The sequence below is a fragment of the Phodopus roborovskii genome, unplaced genomic scaffold (assembly GCF_943737965.1).
Source record: "Phodopus roborovskii unplaced genomic scaffold, PHOROB, whole genome shotgun sequence".
Classification (NCBI taxonomy): domain Eukaryota; kingdom Metazoa; phylum Chordata; class Mammalia; order Rodentia; family Cricetidae; genus Phodopus; species Phodopus roborovskii.
In genome coordinates, this window is record NW_026126563.1 from 9,060,499 (window position 1) to 9,069,602 (window position 9,104).

The window sequence follows — 9,104 nt, forward strand, 5'->3', positions numbered from 1 at the left end:
TCCATTGGATCCCAGCCCAACGAAGCTCTGAATTATAGTGCAGTGACATGCAAGGACTTGGGAGGGAAGAAATGAGGCGCAGAGGAAAGTTGGAACAGTTCCAGGAAACCTGGCTAAAATTAAGTCTCCAAGGAAATCATGGCAGCTAGGCCATGAGTCAGCGTCCCAAAGGCCAAGAGCATCTTGAAGCAATAAGATCACAATGCTCAGGACTGGCCACACCAGCAAAGGGGCCTTTGTCCTTCTGAGACCCCTCCCCATGTAGGCTTCCCGGTGACAGTTTTCGCCCCCTAATGGGGCACAGGAGCAATGAACGATGTGAATAACCTGGGAGAGACATTAGTCCCCGGTGAAATCCATTCCAATGTAAAGAGCACTGGATTTCAGACACTCGATGGAAAAGGGGGGTTAAAATATCAACGAGTTATGAGCTGATTAAATGTTAAAGTGCTAACACTTTAGGTTCGCTGGAATAAAATCATTTAAATTAACTTCATTTGAACTTTCTGGGGGACTGGGGACATTTTTTTTTTTACTAACGTTTTTATTAAAATAGAATAATGTCATTTCCCTCCATTCATTTTCCTTCCTCAATGTCTCCCATGCCCCTTTCCCTCCCAAATTCCTGGCCTCCTCATCCCTAATTGTTTTATATATGTAATATATGCATAGGTAGATGGATGGATGGATGGATGGATGGATGAATGGATGGATGGATGGATGGTAGATCCTACTGAATCTGTAGCATGTATGTGATCTCAGGTAAATCCTTCAGCGTAGCATGTATGTGATCTCAGGTGAATCCTTCAGCGTAGCATGTATGTGATCTCAGGTGAATCCTTCAGCGTAGCATGTATGTGATCTCAGGTGAATCCTTCAGCGTAGCATGTATGTGATCTCAGGTGAATCCTTCAGCGTAGCATGTATGTGATCTCAGGGCTGCCTCGCGATGTGAGAACAAGAAGAGCGTCTCCCCAGAAGCACACCTGTGTCATTATTCATAAGCAATGGAAACTGCAATGCACCTGGGTATGAAGCAATAGAGAATACCAGTGACTGCTGTCCATTGAAATATGCATAACCTCGCCTACAATCGTTCACATTTAGAGGTTTTCAGTGCTGCCTTCCTTAAGATGCTTTTCCTCCCAGAAGACCAGAGTTTGGCTTTGGATGCTCATCTGGGTCCCTCCTGGATCCTTCAACTGTGCCCTTGCCAAGTCCAAAGAAACGATGCATTTACAAAAGGCCATGAGATTCCCAGCAGGAAGTATGTAAGGTTGCAATTTAACACAAGGCATTGTTGCTTTCAAGGACACAAGATGAGATCTCAAGACTGAGGATTCAGTGTCAGGTGAATAAGGGGTGTGCATGTCCCTGACATTAGGATTCAGGTAGCCATACCCACAGGGATTCAGGCCAACACCACATGACCCAAGAAGGAACAACACTCGTCCCTTCGGGTGTGTTCAGCATCAACCCACCAGCTAACGCTTCTAGGATCGAAAGTTATTCTCTTGAATTCCTAGTAAAAAAAAAAAAACCACTTTCCTGTGTGAAGAATAATGTACAAGAGAAAACCAGGAGGACATACAGTTAAAAGTGTGTTCCGGGCCAACCCTATCGCAGTGATGGAGAAGCCTTCAGGGAAGGGCCAGCATCTGTGCCCAGGCTGGCACTGTGGCTCAAGCAATCCTTGTTGGTCCAGGGGGAGATTTCCCCTCCATACCTCTTACAGTATGGCTGCTTCCTCTTCTCATGGTCTCAGAATCACAGCTTGGCCCCTCAAGTGGCCAAATGTGTTTGTCCCAGCATGCTCCCCACCTTCTCCTGGGAACAGCACCATTTAAGGGATCTGTTCCTTCCCTACCCGTGGGGTTCCCTTGGGGCTTCCAGCTGCAAAAGTCTGCCATCAGGGAGAGGAGTCAGAGCTTGCTTCCCAGGTCCCAGAGGACACCCTACGTGCATAGTTCTTCTGGGTGGACCATGAACTTCCACGTAACTCATTTCTTCTTAGCCCAAGGTGCTGATAAGTGACAGCTGACAGAAGGTAGAGGTAAGAGAGAAACTGTCCCCTGACTGCTCCACACACTCATGTCACCGAGCAAGCACAGAGGAGTCTAGCAGAAGGACAAAGTAGGATGGGCCAGGGACTCTGCTTAAAGCACTTACTCCTGTCTCCACAGATGTCATGGGAGAACCTGGCAGGATGTAAGCCACCTCTGGACCCGGTGTTAAGAAAAGGCCACTAAAGCTATACCACTAAACTCTAGCAGATGCCAACACGCGCACGCAGGACTGGAGCCACACTGAGCTCCATGGTTCAGCCACCAACTGAGCTCTCCAAACGATGTCAGGGAGGGTAAAGGCCTGAGAAACCCTGGACTGAGCAAGCAGGAGCTGTGGCTGTCCATTCTCAAGTGACCTCTGGGTCCCAGAGCCCATGCTGGGCAGAGTGAGACTCAGGAGCAAAACCTTCCCCATGTTCCTCAGAGGTGGGTAGGCTGAACTGCTGAACAACGGATAGAAGGTTCCAGAAGCGGGAAAGGCACACTGGCTGACCACTCACTCTGCTATGAGGTATGACAGATACATCTGCCCAAGTTCTCTGTATTCCTGACAGGGACGTTTTCCTCTGCCACCCCCGTAGAGATGAGAGTTTCTATTGTTCTTCCCCAACATTGTGGCTACACACTGGGTGCATTGTTGTGACACATCTATTCCTTTGTAAGGACATGGGAAACACATCCAGACCTGAGAGAGACAGGGAAGTCACATTCAGAAGATTTGGGTTATTTCCCATGGGGAAAGAGGTGTGAGCAATGTGTTATTATCATAAACAGGAACACTCTTGAGCTTTTGGGTATGAGAAAGAAGGAGCCATTGTCTTTGGCTGGTGTGTGTTCGTGTCAACCCTGACCCTTCTAGTCATAAACTCTGAACCCTTGACTACAGAGAGGAGCCCACGAGCAGGGTGGAGCAATCATTGCTCTTAGTCTCAACCACAACAATAGATTCAAAATGGAAATGTGACCCCGTGATGGTGGCACACACCTTAAATCCCAGCAATTGAGAGAAAGAGGCTGGTGGGTCTCCGAGTTTGAGGCCAGCCTGGTCTACAGAGCGAGTTCCAGGACAGCCAGGGCTACACAGAGAAACCCTGTCTCCGGGGGAGAAATGGGACTTTACCATCTGTTATTATGCCTGGAGTTTCTGGAAAAGAATTTCTTTCTTGATGGAGCAGCTGTCAGACCTGGAGGCCATACTGTCCATGCCTCTATTCCCTAGTGTGTGGAGGAAGGTCATGCGGACTGGGACCCGAGAGCTTCTGCTTCCTGCGGGTCTACTTTGATTGTCTGAGCAGCCTCCCCTTTCCATATGGGCTAACCTGCATAGAACTACTAGTGTGCAATACAGAAGCCTTAACACCAACCAACCAAACCTAGCTTGTGTTAGAGTGTGTGTGTGTGTGTGTGTGTGTGTGTGTTGGTATGTGTCTGTGTGTGTCTATGTGTGTATGTCTATGTGTGGCTATGTGTGTCTCTGTGTATATATGTCTCTGTGTGTCTGTATGTGTATTTGTCTGTGTGTGTCTCTCTCTGTGTGTGTATATATATATGCGTGCATGAGTGTGTCTGTGTCTGTGTGTGGGCAGCATGCACATGCCAGAGCTTACAGAGGCCAGAAAACTTATCTGATCTTTGGAGCTGGACTTACAGCATTTGTGAGCTGTCTAGTGACAGTGCTGGGATTTGAACTTTGGTCCTCCCAATGCAGCAACACTTTTAACTGCTGAGTCATCTCTACAGCCCCCCTCATCCTGCTTGCACATCCTCCTGACCAAATAAATATAATGCTGACTTATTTGTCTTTGTTGTGGGTATAAGCATGTGTGCATATCCACGGAAGAATAAATCTGAATCCATATTTTCACCCCATACAAAAATCAACTCAAAGTGAACCAAAACCTTAATTCATAACCATAAATGCTGAAACTGCTAGAGGAAAGCATAGAGACTGTTCCTCCAGGGATAGAACAGACAAGAACATCTGTCTGTGCCCACAGCACAGGCACCAGCACCAGCAATCAATAATGGAATGGCATGGACCATTAAAGCTTCTATAAGCGGGGAAGCTATCCGCAGAGCAGACAGCCAGCCACAGAATGGGAGACAGTTACCATCACAGGATAACAGCCAGCACTTACAAAAAAAACTTAAAAAGTAATGCAAACAATAGCAACAGAACCACCAAAATACAAATCTGGATTAGTGAAAGGAACAGATAGTTTTTGAAAGAAGAAACACAACTTGCTAATAAACTAGGGGTTTTGTTGTTGCAGTTTGTTTGTTTGTTTTTGATTTTCAACATCCCTAGTCAATGGGGAGATGCAAATTAAAACTACTTTAAGGGACTGGAGAGATGGCTCCGTGGTTAAAAACACTGGCTGCTCTTCCAGAGGTCCTGAGTTCAATTCCCAGCAACCACATGGTGGCTCACAGCCATCTGCAATGAGACCTGGTGCCCTCTGCTGGCAAAACTACTTTGAGAACCCAGCTCCCCCCATCGATAGCTGTCACCAGGAAGTTTGACAACAAAAGCTGGTGGGAGTAGGGGAAAGGGGGGCCCTTATTCACTGCAGTTGGGAGGGCGAATGAGCACAGCATCTCATGAAGATCAGTATGGAGATTTCTAAAAGACAGAGCTACCGTATAAGTCAGCTATGCCCTCCTGCACACACAAGGTATTCCATGCTATCAGAGACTTGAGCGCCTGTGTTATTGCTGCTTTACTCACAAAAGCTAGGAAATGGAGCCAGTTTAGATGTCCATTAAAAACAAAAAACAAGTAAATAATGAAAATGTAGGACGTCACACAAGGGGACCTCATTCAGCTGTAATGAAAAGTGAAGTCTGCGAAGGATTGGTTTGGAAAGTATAGTATTAAGCGAGGTTAAAAAAAAAACTGCATGCTCTCTCACATATGCGGATCCTGGTCTATAATATTTAACGCATATAGTACATACATGCTTGTATACAAAAGAGTGTGAATGCGAGGAACCTAAGTAACTAGAAAAGAGAGGGTAAACGGGCGACGAGGAAGGATGGAGCGGGTTAAAGGACACAAGGAGCATGGAAGAAAAAGAGGAGACTGAGGGGTAAGTGCCAAGGTGGGTTGGGGGTGCCAAGTTAGCAAGGAGGCGGGGGAAGAAAACCCTGAAGCTGGTTCTGTTCCGAAGTGCCTAATGGTTTGCATGCTAATTTCAAAAATGAAAATAAGGAGAGGAAACAGTAGACATAACACACCCTCGGCTCTTTCCATGCAAGAACCCCGGTCTGTAAATAAATGTATTAAGCCAGGGAGATCTCTGCAGGAAAGTGAGAAGCACAGCCCAGCTGGAGCCTCTCCTGCCCTCCCACCTGCCTGCCTATCTGGCTGCCGGAACCACCAGGGTTTGCAACCTCCTCTCCCCCACACTGCAGGACCAAGAATGGAGGCTGTGGAATGTAGACCCCCACTCGCCCCTCCCTCACACAGCACCTCTGGAGCCTGCTAGAGCCAGAGGGACTTGAGACTTTACCTGCCTTCCTAAATCAAGTGCACTTAACAGATATCTTTAGGACATTCTGTCCAAAGGCTACAAAACACACATGCTTCTCAACAGTCCATGGAACTTTCTCTGGAATAGATCACATATTAAGACACAAATCAAAGCTGGGCAGTGGTGGCACATGCGTTTAATTCCAGCACTTGGGAGGCAGAGGCAGAAGGATCTCTGTGAGTTCGAGGCCAGCCTGGTCTACAGAGTGAGTTCCGAACGAACAGGCCCCGAAGCTACACAAAGAAACAGAGAAACCCTGGGGGGGAGGTAGAGAAAGAGAGAGAAAAAGAGAGAGAGAGAAAGACATCAAGACTCTTAACAAATATGAGAAAACAGAAATAATTTCTTATATCATACCTGATCCCTGTGGCATAAGCCTGTAAATCAATAACAAGACAAACTCTACAACACACACAGACTCATGGAGATTCAATGATAGACACCAAAACGATGCAAAGGAAACTGCTAATCAAGTGAAGAGACCGCCTACAGAATGGCAGAAAACCCCCACCACTTACAAATCCAACAGAGCATTGTTACCTAGACTATGCACAGAATTCAGTAAACTAAACATGAAGAGTAAGAAACAGTCAAAATATGGGCCATGAAACAAAGCAGAGCTCTCAAGAGAAGAAATACAAATGGCTGACAAACTGTTCTAAAAGTGTTGGACATCATTGGTCATCTGACCAAAGTCAGAATTCCTAGCATCAAGAAAACAAACAGCCTTAAGCACAGACGAGGATGGGAAAGGAACACTCACCCCTTGGTGATGGGAATGTAAGATGGTGGGTGCAGCCACAGCCGCTATGGAAATTAGTGTCGAATTGTATCTAAAAACAAAACTACCAAATGATCCAGCCTTGCCGCTCTAGGGCAGTTAAAGGTCCTCATATCTTCGTACAGAGATCCTTGCACAAGGATCCGTGTATCTTGCTGTTCTATTCAGAATATGTAGGAAACAGAATCAGCCTAGATGTCCACCAGCTGATAAATGAACAACGAAAATGCGGTAGACATGGATAAGAGGGCAACTAAAGATATGAGACCCTTGGGAGAATTCAGAAGACCTGAGTTTGTTTCATGCCCATGTGGACCTCATAATACCAATAATGGAAGTGTTCCCAGTCTACAGGTGTAAAAACTAAACTGAGGCTAATTGACTTAGGAATATAGAGGAAACTGGTTGAAAGAGGGGACCGAAACTCCTCCTCCCTCCCTCCCTTCCTCCCTCCCTCCCTTCCTTCATTCCTCCCTTCCTTCATTTCTTCCTCCCATGTTCCATGCCTTCCTACCATGCTGGAGCTCTAAGGAAGGGAAGTATGGAAATAAAGAAGGCAGACCCTTATCTCCCAAGGCTGTAGGTGTCAGAGCTCTTGGATGGCTTCAGTACTTTATCACTTTTACCCAAATCCCATGAGCTCCCAAAGCCGGTGCTTGAATGAAGATTCATTCTCTCTGTAAGGAAGGGCCATGAGGTTAATGAACTGGCAGAGTCTGGGTTTGACTGTGCGCCTGCAAACATTGAAGCCTCTTCTCATCACTTTTAGTGACCACTTCACTCCAAGGTGTGGGATCCTCTCCTCCCATAACTTCTACCATCCATAGCTACTCCTGACATTCGGCTGCTGCTCTCACTCCAGTTTGTGTCCAGGCAAGGCCCACATGGCACCAAACCTTGTACCAAGTTCAGAAGTCCCACCATGGTAATGCATGGTGCCCGAGAGAATGGAACACGGAAGGTATCACATGGGCTTGTCCTTTTACCTAATGGTAAGTACTCAAGTTATTTCAGCATGGAGACATTACTGAGCAGCACACACACACACACACACACACACACACACACACGAATTTCTGAAATAAACCCTGAGATTTCTAGTTTCTATCCAGCAATGGCTGGATAGAAGTGGAGAAGTACAAAAAGAATTCAGCAAACAGGATGAAGGGCTTAGGATGGAATTTCAGAACTTGCCGTCCAGGCTCAGTGCATCACTATCCTCCCAGAAACTACTCAGTACCCGTACTGTACCCTTTCAACTTGCCTTCCTCTCCTCTTCACTTTCCCTGAAGCCTGGAATTCCCTCTGTTCTTGTAAAGATATGCTTGCCTAGCATATTAGTTGGAGTTCTGTAAAGGAACAGAACTACATGCGTGTGTGTGCGCGTACACACACACCACACATACACACAGGGGTTGTGAAGGAAAGGAAATTTACCAGACAGGCTTGCATACCATGGTCTGGTAGCCCAACAATGTTGGTCTCATGACAGAAAGGCCAAGAATCCAGTAATCATTCAGTCCACAGGCCTGGATGTTTCAGCCATCCCAATCTGGCACTGGAGCCCTAGAGGATACTGGGAGAGCTGCAGATCCTCAGTCTACACTGGAATCCTGAAGATTCTAACACAGGTGAAGGATTGCCTCGGCAGCAGGGAAGATGAACTTGCCAGTGAGAGTGAGGGCAAGGGCAAAAAATCAAAACCTCCCTTCTTCCATGCTCCCTGCCACTGGAACATGTGGTCCTGATTTAGGATGGGCCTTCCTCCTCAAAGAACCCAGCCAAAATATTCCTCGCAGGCATGCCCAGCAGCTTACATTTCTATTGATTCCACATGTAATCGAGTTGACAACCAAGATTAGCTTTCACACTTCCCATGAGCCTTTTCGGCTCACATCGTCTCCATTCCGCCGGCCCTGCCTCAGGACTATGTGGCTGTGGCATCAGGCTAGGTCTCCTGAGCTGTTTGATAATAGGGACTGTGTCTGCTACATCTTTGCTCCCTCTACATGGAGTATATATTATTCCCAGAGAAACAAAAAAAAAAAAAAAACATAGTTTTAGGGAGCATTTACATGTATGATGTCATTTAAGCCTCATAAAAGTCCCACAGGAAAGTTTTCTACAGGTGTGAAAACAGGCAGGAAATAATAGCACCATTCAGCCTCCAGGGATGGTGCTTTTAAACAACATAGTCTTTTTTTTTTTTTAATTTCTTCCTCCTCTGAAAATAATGGTAGAGATCACGAAGTAACTTTCATAGGTCTGTAGACAGGTAGAATCATGCCGATGGTTCCAATTTCACCTAACCCTCAAAACTGTTCGATACAATAAAATATTTGTTGATTCAAGTTGCTAAGGGTTTGAGAGGTTGTTAGGCAGCAACAGAGCACCAGGGCTAGAACAGCCTCCACATCCCTGTTGATGCCCCTCCCCAGTCACCGGGACAGTCAAGCATCTTCCTGTAGGCCACCTCTGAGACTCCCTTCCTAAACACACCCCTCGCCTAAGTTAGACTTCTACCTCTCCCTGTATTTCCTGCCTGTGTCTTTCTAAAGGTGCATTTTGAAATTTCAAATAACCTCTGTAATGAAGAAGAGGAGAGAATTTAATCACATTTGAGAGAGTGCCATATTAATGCTGTTCCCAGGATTTCTTCTCCATCTTCAATTCATATCTTTGCATCTAAGCCAAAGGATGACCATCAATTTTATACCAGATGTG